Below are 12,480 nucleotides of genomic sequence, written 5' to 3'. Positions count from 1 at the left end.
ATAAAGGGCTTGGACAACATACCCTGAAGCTGAACCATCTACATGTGAAACAGACACTCCTATTATCTTTGAGGACAATTTGACCCCATTCAATATTTAATGCCTTTAAATAAGCAGTTAATATATATTTTTTACTTTATATTTAGTGACTTTTCCTATTTAAAAGGAGACAACTGTGTAGACATAAGATTAACACGATGAAATGTCTACAATTTCCTGTACACATTTTGTACACATCCGTGTTCTTTGGGGTCAATTTGACCACTATTCATAAAAAAATCTCAAAAACCCACACAAGTCTGCCAATGGGGTAAGCAAATTTTCTTGGAACCCTAGAAATAAGATGCAATTTGGATAATAGATCTCTAATTGTATATGCAGAGTTTGAACACAATAACCAGAAAAACCTTCTGAACTTATTTTGAGTTTAAATCGCTTAAAATAAGGTTAAAATAAAATTCTATGACTAAATAAGAGCAATACTCATAAATAGGCAAAATAATCACACACTCACAATGAAAAGTGGATTTTTTATTTATTTGTTTAAGAAAAGCACTCATATTTACTCTCTCCAACGCTCACACATCTCCTGTTCTCTACGCTTCATGGCTCATTTTATTCAACCTTACTGCAGCCTCCTCGTCTACTACCTCTACACAATACTCCTTATCTACTTTCTCTACACAATACTTATTTTTTACTTTTATCTGACCGCTCTTATTTATTTCATTAATCCGTTTCTTTGCCCTCTCCTCTTTTCTCTGCATCTTGACCCTCGTTTTGGTCATCCTCATCCCAGACTCCTCCTCTGCTTCCTCTATAAATGCCTTCATTTCACTATCCTCCATCTCAGCCTTCTTCTCTATTCTCTTTATCTTGGCCCATAGTCTGGTCATCACCTGTACCTTGTCCTCGTGCAGTTGGAGGTCCTGGGCAGGGGAGGGCGCTGTTGAAGCCTCTTCAGTTTTGGAGTTCTCCTCCACACGCTGCAGCGCCTGAGGGAGATCTCGGGTCTTCAGCTTCAGCTCTTCCATAGTCAGGCGGGACTTCTCGAGCTGTTCATCAGTGTCTCTAAACGCCTGTCGCCTCTGCTGCACCCTGCCCAGAAACCAGTCCCTCACACGGTCTAGGTCAGACACCTGGGCATCAAGATCTTTCAGGACCTCCCTCACACGGTCCTCCTTCTCCCTCAGCGTGCGGGCTAGGTGGCGGGCACCGCCGACAATCACCTGCCCGGTTGTGCGCTCCTTCATCTCACTCATCGCGCGAGCTAGGTGGCGGGCACCGCCGACAATCACCTGCTCGGTTCTGCGCTCCTCCATCTACCTCAGCGCGCGGACACGGTGGCGGGCTCTGCCGACAAAGCAAATTTGGCCGTCTGGCAAATTTAACAATAGACCAGACCGGAGTTTGGAGTCCAATAAAACATGAAAATCAAATGGTTATCATATCACAACTACATTGGTAAAGATCTTTTTCTCATGTATTCCTGGCTTATGATTGACGTAGGAAAAATGCATAAATCAGATTTTGTAGTGCTATAAGCAAACATTCAAACTTATCAAATGACACCATAAAATCCTTGAAGACCCCTTTCCAACATGAACTAACATTTCTGAAGTTTAATATTCACGCCTGGTTGAGTTTTTTTTTTTTTTTTTACTAAGAAACTATAATGTGGTTGGACTGAACTTTGGCTGATTCACTGTCTGCATTGAGAAATGACACATGCTGAGCAGAGCTAATCACGTCTTTATGGCAGGGGTTTATGGGATGGACCATTCCAAAATACTTCCAGGGTTGAAGGTACACTGGTGAGTTTGCTGGATGAATGGTCAGCGTGTTTTGAGTGGGATCGCATCTTGTGCATAGCTCCTCAGGGAGCTCTTGTCTGGACATCCTGCCGTCCCTGTGTCTCTAGGAGGAGGAGGAGGTACCCTAGAAACTGGCCTCAGTTTCTATGTGATAGTATCACTTGGATCCACTTCATCAGCCCTAAGCTAACAATAAACTTCCCCTTTAGAAAGAAAGGTCAAGCCAGTTCAAGACAAAATACCTCTATTGGATGCAGAATTGAAAAGCGAATTCCCTAGAAATGACTAAACACATCATCCCAGCTGTCTTATTTGTCACAGCATAACCAGGTTCCCCTTCCTGAATCAGATCTTTATGCTAATAGCTTTGCCGGTTAGAGAGGAATGTATGATTCTGATGAGCATGTGGTTAAAATAAACACCAGGCCAGAATTTTTCTGCCAGTTTGGGTCAGTTTTGGGATTCTGCACCACTACCAGTGATTCTGATTGGAATGGTTCAGTTCAACATTGAGCCAATCAACTCTGTGAAACTCAGAACATATGGAGTTTGTTACCCAGTCATTGACTTTTATTAACTTCATTGTAACAATCTATTTTTATACATACTTTATAGGATATTTGTAAATAATTTAATTCAAATTTAATAAAAAAAGCATTTGTGTTTTGAAACTCTAGACTATACTGTTTTAGAAAGCATGTTTTACTCATTAAGTGTGTGTGTGGGGGGGGGGGGCATCATTTAAAACAGTAAGAAGACTAAGGCTGCAATAACACAACATGATCAAGCTTAATGGAATGAGTCCCTGCTGCTGTTTCTGCACCGAATGAAGATGTTTGCTTTTGTCTTAATCTGTTCAAACATTAAGCTATGAAAATGAAAAATGACAGTAATCTTACCTCTGAGACTCCCTCCAGCGCTCATAAAACTTAAAAGGATTACATATATATCCTGGAATCATCAGTGGAATGTTATTTCATTTCCAGTTTTGTATACTAAATCATTACCAGTGTATATCAGCTTACCTGCCTCCTCAACGGCCTCTAGATTCATCCTGAAAACTCAAACAGGTCATGATGACATTCTGCAATTTAGCACACAGTATAGTGACACAGTGTAGAGCAGATATGCCTATTGTGGAAACACAAGGACCATCCTGCATATGAAGGTCAATTTAACTATCAGTCAGTTTAAGTAAATGTTAAACCGTTGATAATTTGCATCTTAGAAATACAATATAAGTTGGCCCGCTATAAAGCAGCTTTTTATAATGTAAAATTCAAGGTTTCAATGCTAGGTGGCAAAAAATGGGCCAAAGAGTCTAACAGCAGCGAGAGAAAAATGGTCCAAAGAGCTTAAAAGCAGCGAGAGTGCACAGTTGTAGCGCAAAAACAGGCCAAAGAGTGTAAAAGCGGCGAGAGTGCTCAGTTGTAGCGCAGAAAATGAGCCAAAGAGTCTAAAAGCGGCGAGTGTTCAGTTGTAGCACAGAAAACCGGCCAAAGAGTCTATGAGTAGCAAGAGTCTTCAGTTGTAGTCAAGAAAACGAGCCAAAGAGTCTAAAAGCGGCGAGAGTGTTCAGTTGTAGCGCAAAAACGGGCCAAAGAGTCTAAAACCGAGGAGAGTGCTCAGTTGTAGTGCAAAAACGAGCCAAAGAGCCTAAAAGTGGGGAGAGTGCACAGTTGTAGGGCAGAAAACAGGCCAAAGAGTATAAAAGTGGCGAGAGTGCGCAGTTGTAGGGCAGAAAACGGGCCAAAGAGTCTAAAAGCGATGAGAGTGTTCAGTTGTAGTCAAGAAAACGAGCCAAAGAGTCTAAAAGCGGCGAGAGTGCTCAGTTGTAGCTCAGAAAACGAGCCAAAGAGTCTAAAAGCGGCGAGTGTTCAGTTGTAGCACAGAAAACTGGCCAAAGAGTCTATGAGTGGCGAGAGTCTTCAGTTATAGTCAAGAAAACGAGCCAAAGAGTCCAAAAGCGGAGAGAGTGTTCAGTTGTAGCGCAAAAACGGGCCAAAGAGTCTAAAAGCGGGGAGAGTGTTCAGTTGTAGTGCAAAAACGGGCCAAAGAGCCTAAAAGCGGGGGGAGTGCGCAGAAAATCGGCCAAAGAGTCTAAAAGTGGAGAGAGTGCGCAGTTGTAGAGCTGAAAACGGGCCAAAGAGTCTAAAAGCGACGAGTGTTCAGTTGTAGTCAAGAAAACGAGCCAAAAAGTCTAAACGCGGTGAGAGTGCGCAGTTGTAGAGCACAAAACGGGCCAAAGAGTCTAAAAGCGGCGAGAGTGCTCAGTTGTAGCACAGAAAACGAGCCAAAGAGTCTAAAAGCGGCGAGAGTGCTCAGTTGTAGCACAGAAAACGAGCCAAGGAGTCTAAAAGCGGTGAGAGTGTTCAGTTGTAGTTTAAAACGGGCTAAAAATTGATAAGCGGCATGAGATTGTTTGCAGTAGAACTAAGCTGGAAGATTAAAAAGTGAAATGATGTGTAAATTATAGTAATCAAGAAAATGTATTATTATAAGTGGTATTTTTCATTATTACAGAGTCTGTGACCCGTGACTGCAAATATATTTCTCTCTTTGGCCCCCAACAAAAAACGTTTGGACACCCCTGTTCTAAATCCTTGTTTAGATTTCTGTCCAGGCCTGAACGTAATCTGTAGATGTTCTCAAGGCTCTTACATGAACTATTGAGAATAATTAAATGAAAACAATATAAATCTGAACTGCACTTCAGAAAGTCTGACCTTCACAGCTTGTTGCATTTGATGTTTAGTCAGGAGCAGCACTCCCAGAAGTTGTTTACTGCTAATTTTCCTGTGGGCTTGTTTTTATCTGACTCCCAGAGCTGCAGCGCTCCACTGTTCCTCCTGCAGGAAGAAGCCTTCTGTTCCTCCCTCTTACTGGAACTGCTGATAAATAGACCCTGCGGGTGGTGGAGCGTTATGAACATGAACCAGGAGCTCCTTCAGTACCAACACAAGAACATGTATTAAGTTCATTAAATCACATTTTCTATGAATATTTCAGCACCACAGGGCTCCAGTGTCTTTTATTGCCTTATCAAAGACTACACTTCCTGTGTGAGCCACTAGATGGCACAGATAGCTGCATCTTCACTTCCCGGTGAGCAGGGCCTCAGAAAATTATGCGGCCTGTTTTCGTTTTATGATCATCAAGGTGGAATGTTCCCTTTTCGTACATTTTTAGATGGAGCTTTAGATCCTTTCAGCAAGTTTATAGAGTTTTTTCCCCTGCAGTCTGTGTTGCTCTGTTCCAAGCGATGAGGAAGAGAATCCCATTTCCTGAAGCTGTGTTTGTAAACTGTTGCCCCAGGGATGCCCAGGCCTGAATAGTTGTATGTTTTATTTTACAATTAACCAGTTAAACTCATAAACTTGCACCAGTTAGTTGACTGATATGGCATTAGTTTCGACATCACAGAATTTACAAGTCTGTCTTGAGTCTTTGTGCAACTAGATTATCATTGAAAAGTTATTTTATTTCAGTAACTTAGTTCAAAATGTAAAACTCATATATCATATAGATGTATTACATACAGAATGATATATTTTAAATGTTTAAGTGTATTTCTTTTATTGTATGATGATTACAGATGATGAAAACTCAAAAATCAGTGATCAGAAAATTTAAATATTATATTTATAAGATTATAAGACCAATTGGTACATTTGGGACTGTGGGCAGTGTGCCAAGTCCTGCTGGAAAATTAAATCCAATCTCCATGAAGTTGTCAGGAAAGGGAAGCATGAAGTGCTGTAAGATTTTCTGCGAAAACAGTGACTTTGGACCTCATATAAACTTTTATAGAGATGCGGGTTATACTTTCCAGCAAGACTTGGCACAGTGCCCACACTGTATGTAAGCCATAACCATCAACAACAAAATAAATAAACACATTACATAGATCAATCTGTGTGTAATACATCTATATAATATATGAGTTTTACATTTTGAACTGAATTACTGAAATAAAGTAACTTTTCAATGATATTCTAATTTTTTAAAATGTGATAGTATATTAATCATATTTATTGCTGCTCTGAAAGCTCTCATTTCCTTCAGATTCATTCAGCCTTTCTCATCTGTTCTTTTCCTCACTTGTTTTTTTTTTTTTAAACTCTGCTGCCAGTCAGTGTCGAGAGGATGTACGATCTGTAATATTACAGACACGTCTCGCTAAGGTCACGCTGACAGCCAAGAGACTTTCGCAGGTGTTTTCGCCATTCAGAGCCTTAACTTGAATCCCATGCACACACATGCTGAATGATCATTCCACATGCAGTCTGCTGTTCCCTCTGTCACTACACACGGCAGATCCAAAAACATATATTTCTCACAGTAATATTTCTTTCAAAGTCTGATGTGTTTGTGCCAGACAAGTTTGATTGGTAGTAGTTGATGGGTTTTTTTTTTGCATTGTTAAAAAGACAGACAGTGCTATGTACTGACATGCCAAATGTCCCATGACTTTAGGCATGTCCCATGGAAGTTAAAGAATGCTGCAGTGACCTCTGGGATATGTGTGTTGAGACTCATGTATCGAATGTTTGAATGTGGATGTGATTTCTGCCAGAGTCAATTGTCTGTTGGCATGGACAATTCTAGCCAGAATCCGCTGGTCACAATCAGTATCACCCTCTGCGCTGTCCACTGTGGGTGGTAATGCCTTTTATGACATTTTATCAGTACTTACATGACACTGTAGATTGAGAAATGTTAAATTCCGGCACAACTTGGGAAATGGAAATGGAATGTTAAAATAATTACTATCACCTTGCTATGAACATGCTTATAACACCTTATAACTTACACAGGTATGGGCATTTCCAAGCCCCCTCCTGAGGTAACACTTCATGAACACTTTGCTTACTGCTATCCCAATACTTTTGGCTTTCAGTATACAGTACTGGTTTATGCACAGAGAATACACAAATAGCCCGGTGGTTCTATCTTTGGCTAGGACCCCTCATGAGTTTAATGAGTGACGCAATGGCTGGATTAATCCTGCGTAAATCTATTAGTGCCTAGTGTCTAAATGACACTGGCTTCTTCTTAAGTAAACAACAAGCCATAGTATATGCATAGTAGACCTCTTATTTCTAAATTTGCTCCAAGATAATTGACTATTGATATTGAAACATCCATACCTTGACTTATATACTCACAGTGGGTCAAGAGTCCGGGCACCAACCAATCACAAGGTACCATCAATCCCTTACACTTTAGGGGCAGTTAAGCATGGCCAGTTTACATACTATGAACGGTTAGAACACTGTTAGAACACAAGTCACAGACAGTAAAAAGAATACGGATCGAACCTAAAACCTAAAAAGTCATCATTGAAAGAGTTAACCCAAAAGAACCACAGACCCTTTAAAAGATGTGTAAAGTTCCTTAAAGCACTTTGTTCTTCACTTTAACATCCTAAAAGCATCACTACAGGACTGGGTGTAAATCTCTCTTTTTTTCTGACCTTTTTTTTTTACAGAATTTAAGTGTGCTGGATTAGAGATAAAACCATCTCCTTTAAAAAGACTGTTAACCTATCAATTTTTTATTGACATTTTTAACATTCCATATACAGCTCTGGAAAAAAATAATAGACCACTTCAGTTTCTGAATTAGTTTCTCTGATTTTGCTATTTATAGGTATATGTCTGAGTAAAATGAAGATGTTTTATTCTGTAAACTACAGAAAACATTTCTCCCAAATTCCAAAATAAAAATATTATGCAGAGCTTTCAGACCATAAATAATATAAAGAAAATAAGTTTGCAACATATTCATTAAGTTTTAAGAGTTCAGAAATACATTTTTGGTGGAATAACCCTGTTTTTTTATGCACAGTTTTCATGCATCTTGGCATGTTCTCCTCCACCAGTCTAACACACTGCTTTTGGATAACTTTATGCCACTCCGGGTGCAAAAATTCAAGCAGTTCAGCTTGGTTTAAAGGCTTGTGATCATCCATCTTCCTCTTGATTATATTCCAGAGGTTTGGTAAAATCAAAGAAATGTATTATTTTCATTTTTTTCCAGAGCTGTATCTAGTTATGACACAATAAGTAAGAAAAAGTTTAAATGAGCTGTTCAATTAATTTAACAGATTTAATGTTTGATTTAAATTGGTCAATAGAACTTTTTGAAACTTTTACCAAAAGCTTTTTTACTTCTTCTTAATTGTTGCTATTTTGGGGATACAAGTTGTTTTGCACGCCAATGATAACATTTAGGTTACAGGTGACATTATGTAGTCTGCAGACTAGCTTGTCACATTCGCAGAGGCCTTCCATTTCCAAGCCATTTCTGGACTGTACAGCCAGAATGTTTGGAGGAACAATATTTTCTCCAGAAATATCTTTAAAAAAGACATGACACCCCCACACATGCATAGAGTCTGAGGGTCAAAATGTTAAAAAATCACATAAGCACCAGCCAGCCTCCTTCTCAAGCTGTGAAAGGGAAAACAAAGCAGTGGGCCAGCCGTTCAATTCTGGCCCGTAGCACCGGGTCCAGACACCCCTCCCCCTTCCACAGCTCCTCCAATGACAGGCCTCGCAGTGTGTGCTGCTAGGAGCCGCGCCAGTCACACAGGGCCAGGGGAAAGGCGCTCACTCCAGATAACAGACACTCACACACACACAGAGTGGAGCAGGGACCCGGGCTCTGAGACAATTGGGCAGAAGGGCAGAAGAGAGGAAGGGCAGGAAGATACAGTGTCTATTGGTGGTTGTCAGTGTGATATAGAGGTGAGTAAATGCTCACTTTTAATTATTAAGTTTTATTATTTATAATCACCTGAGAGTGTTCTGTCTGTCTTTCTGTCTTTACTGTTGAAGCTTGTCAATTTGAAGTGTTTTGTTCTGTCAGTTCTGACATATTTGCGTGCATATATACAGAATTATATATGGCATGCCCTTATTTCCCTCCTCATGTCTTTAGAAGCTTATTTACAGATGGAGGTTTTCCCCAGTCAAGGTTTTGATTAACTCTGCAGCACAGATGCTGCTTCCTTGTTCCAGATATTCATCTTTGTGGGTGTGGGTGTGTGTGTGTGTGTGAGCTCTGGAAAAAAATAAGAGACCACTTAAAAATGATGAGTTTCTTTGATTTTACCAAATTGAAAACCTCTGGAATATAATCAAGAGGAAGATGAATGATCACAAGCCATTTTGCACCAGAAGTGGCATAAAGTTATCCAAAAGCAGTGTGTAAGACTGGTGGAGGAGAGCAAGCCAAGATGCATGAAAACTGTGATTAAAAAACAGTGTTATTCGAATAAATATTGATTTCTGAATTCTTAAAGGTTAATAAATATGAACTTGTTTTCTTTGCATTATTGAAGTTCTGAAAGTTCTGCATCTGTTTTTGTTTTTGGGGAAAAAAATTCCGTAGTTTGTAGAATAAAGCAACAATCTTGTAATCAAACATATACCTATAAATAGCAAATTATAGGTATATGTGTGCATGTGTATGTGTTATAATCCTATGCTAGTGAAGGGAGATTCATTATATTAATTTGATTCATTGAATTACAGTGAGTTTAATGGGATGTTCAAAATGGGATAATCAAGATTGTACTTCTTTACATATAGAAGCTGACAGATATATGGGCTTGTGCCTCTGCCAATAAGCCTATAAAGCACTCCTTAAAGCAGCAGTTAAATATAAGGACTAGTTATTTTAAATATATTATTAAATTGGTTCTACACAACTTTTCCACTATAAAAGATTCTTGTATGGTTGAAGGGAAACTTAGGGAAAATAGCTTTTTTTGTGCTTGCACAGTTTTGACTTCCTTAGTTTGCATATTTGATACTATTTTGCCACATATACAAATAAAAAAGGTATGTATTCATTTTTTTAGTTGTTATCTAAGAACGAAATAACAATTAATAATCTCTCATATATTTTAAAGAATATTGAGATACATTTTTTTTACAATATCGCCCATCTCTAACTCTTGCCTTTATTTAAACTTGCTACAAATGAGACCAACAGAACTTTGGTTTGGTTTTGTATTGATGGACCAGTTGGCTCTAATTGGTATTTGTCTGTGAGATTAACACATTGTTCCGTAAGTGATTCTTAATGAGGTCCCACCTGTGAGCAGTCAAGAAGTTCTCAAAGGCTCTCTTTAAAAAATAGATATCTTTTTATTTTTATTAATAATTTATTTACATACATTTCTAAAGTTTTAAGAGTTAAGAAATCAATATTTGGTGGAATAACCCTGGTTTTAATTACAGTTTTCATGCATCTTGGCATGTTCTCCTCCACCAGTCTTACACACTGATTTTGGCTAACTTTATACCTCTACTGGTGCAAAAAAATCTCTTTATTATATTTCAGATGTTTTCAATTTGGTAAAATCAAAGAAACTCACCATTTTTTTTTTCCAAAGCTGTATATCTAATACATCAACAAATAAATAAATGTTCAAAATTGAGGGGACAAAATGATGTAGTCTGAGTTTAGTGACTCTTAAAATGCATCACAAATAGTTGCCTGCATTTATAGAACCTCCTAGTTGACCCTCTTGTAGTGTGCTTCATATGTTCAAGTTAAGGAGGTGCCATGATGAACTCTTTGACGCAGTTCTTGTGAGATGGTGACTCAGCCTTTCTCCACCTACGAAGGATCATACGTCCAGCTAGTAACTTCTGATTGTTTTGAAGTTACTTGAATGTCTTCTTCATAATGTTTTATATTTTTAAACGCTCCTCTTTTCACTGTGTTGATTCCTATTGCAAGACATCATCAGAAAAACAGTGGAACACTCTGTACACACAGCCCAACTGTTCAGCTCTGGGTCATCCATCAAACCTCAGTCCCTCAGGACATATAAAAGTGTGGCACACGGACAGCACAGTGTCAGCACAGTCTATGGGAGTGTGGAGACTGCTTTGTTTGAGTGAGTCTGTACACAAAGCTCAGGTATCTCTCTCTCTTTCTCTCTGCACTCAGAGATGTAGTTTTATCCTCTTGAGCAGTAGCAGTGGTCATCCTGATGCTGCTCAAGCAGCCTGTCATGCATAACTGCTCTAGCTCAACATAAACGGGACGTTTCCGACATCGGTTTAGTCTAGGTTGGGTCCCTTTGATCTCCTTCGAGTCCAAATGCAGGACTCCTATTCCTATATCCAGCGCTCCTATTCCCAGTACAGGAAAAGACTAGAGCTGACGACACTAAACACAGCCACTAGCAATTAGCACTCTTGAGGGTTCCTGAAGTCTATGGCCAGTGCTTTTTTATTTATTTTAAGGAGAACTGCGGTGTAAAATTCACTTTTGGTGTAGTAAAACGTGATAAAGAGTACTAAATTTTGTTGAATAGTCCACCACCGCTTTCCAAAATCCAGTAATTTTTAGCAGTTTGTCCAAACATGCTTTAGAATGGATGATATGGGGCATATTTTTGCCCCTGCAGATAAATAGCTTTTTCCAGAGTAGCTCATTCTACCTAATTGGTAGAATCCAGAGAGCCCTGACATTTAAAACGAGGCATTAATAACTTTAAAAGTGTACAAAAGTTTATTAAAAATCACTGTTTACAATCTGTAGCGTAACCTAATCTCCAGGCACTGCCATCACTCTAATAAGCTTTAATAAGCTTCTTGTACACTTTTAAAGTTATTAATGCCTCATTTTAAACATCAGGGCTGTCCAGATTTTACCAATGAGGTGTGGAGATACTTTGAGCCTGAATAACATTGTAAAAAGTGATTAATCTGCTGGTGCAAAATATGCCCCATAATCATTATTTCTATTGTTTTGCCTGTTTGGACAAACTGCACAAAATTACTGGATCTCGGAAAGCTGCTGGAGAGCAGAAGTGGGCCATTCGAAAAAGGCTAGTACTCTTTATCATGTTTTACTACACCCAAAAGTCAATTTTATCATGTAGAGATCATTCTAAAATCAGTGCCATGAAAAAAGTATTTGCCCCACCCGCTACAGATTTTGTTTGTTTTTGCTTTTTTGTCATACTGATATTTTTCTGATTATCAAACAAACTTTAATATCAGACAAAGATAACCTGAATAAATATAAAAAGCACTTTTTAAATAATAATTGTATTTATTAAAAGAAAAAAAAATATCCAAACTAATCTAGCCCTGTGTAAAAAAGTGTTTCCCCCCTAAATATAAATCACTTGGTTGTGCCTCCCTTGGCACCAACATGCAATCAAGTTTTACCGATAACTGGCAATTAGTCTTTCGCATCTCTGTGGAGGTATTTTGTTCCACTCTTCTTTACAGAATTGTTTAAATTCAGAAACATTGGAGGATTTTTGAGCATAAACTTCCTGTTTAAAAACATTGCCACTGAATCTTAATCAAACTTTGACTAGGCCACTCCAAATCCTTTATTTTGTTTTTTTTTTCCCAAGCCATTCAGAGGTGGACTTGTTTGTGTGCTTTTGATCATTGTCCTGCTGCAAAACCCAAGTAGGCCTGAGCTTGAGGCCATTGATAGATGGCCAGACATTTTTCTTTAGAATTGTCTGGTAATCATTTTTACCCAATGTCCTGGGGATCATCAGGTTGTTGTTTTTTGGCAAATGTGAGATGAGCTTCTGTTCTTTTTGGTTATCAGTGTTTTTTGCCCATGTTTTTTTTGCCTCTTTCTTATTATTGAATCATTAACACTGATCTTAACT

The 12,480-nt window shown here is 38.7% G+C and overlaps 1 protein-coding gene across 1 annotated transcript in view; it reads left to right on the top strand.

Moving 5' to 3' along the window:
- Positions 1–8,422: 8,422 nt before the first annotated feature.
- mylka (myosin, light chain kinase a) overlaps positions 8,423–12,480 on the top strand; it is a 103,480-nt gene continuing 99,422 nt past the window's right edge. The window contains exon 1 of the mRNA XM_007253492.4: positions 8,423–8,566. The gene's annotated coding sequence lies outside the window, so the exon portion shown is untranslated. The remainder of the gene's footprint in view (positions 8,567–12,480) is intronic.

Source organism: Astyanax mexicanus, chromosome 11 (assembly GCF_023375975.1).
Source record: "Astyanax mexicanus isolate ESR-SI-001 chromosome 11, AstMex3_surface, whole genome shotgun sequence".
Taxonomy (NCBI): domain Eukaryota; kingdom Metazoa; phylum Chordata; class Actinopteri; order Characiformes; family Acestrorhamphidae; genus Astyanax; species Astyanax mexicanus.
Note: the sequence above shows the minus strand (reverse complement) of the source record. Positions and strands in the feature narration are given on the sequence as shown.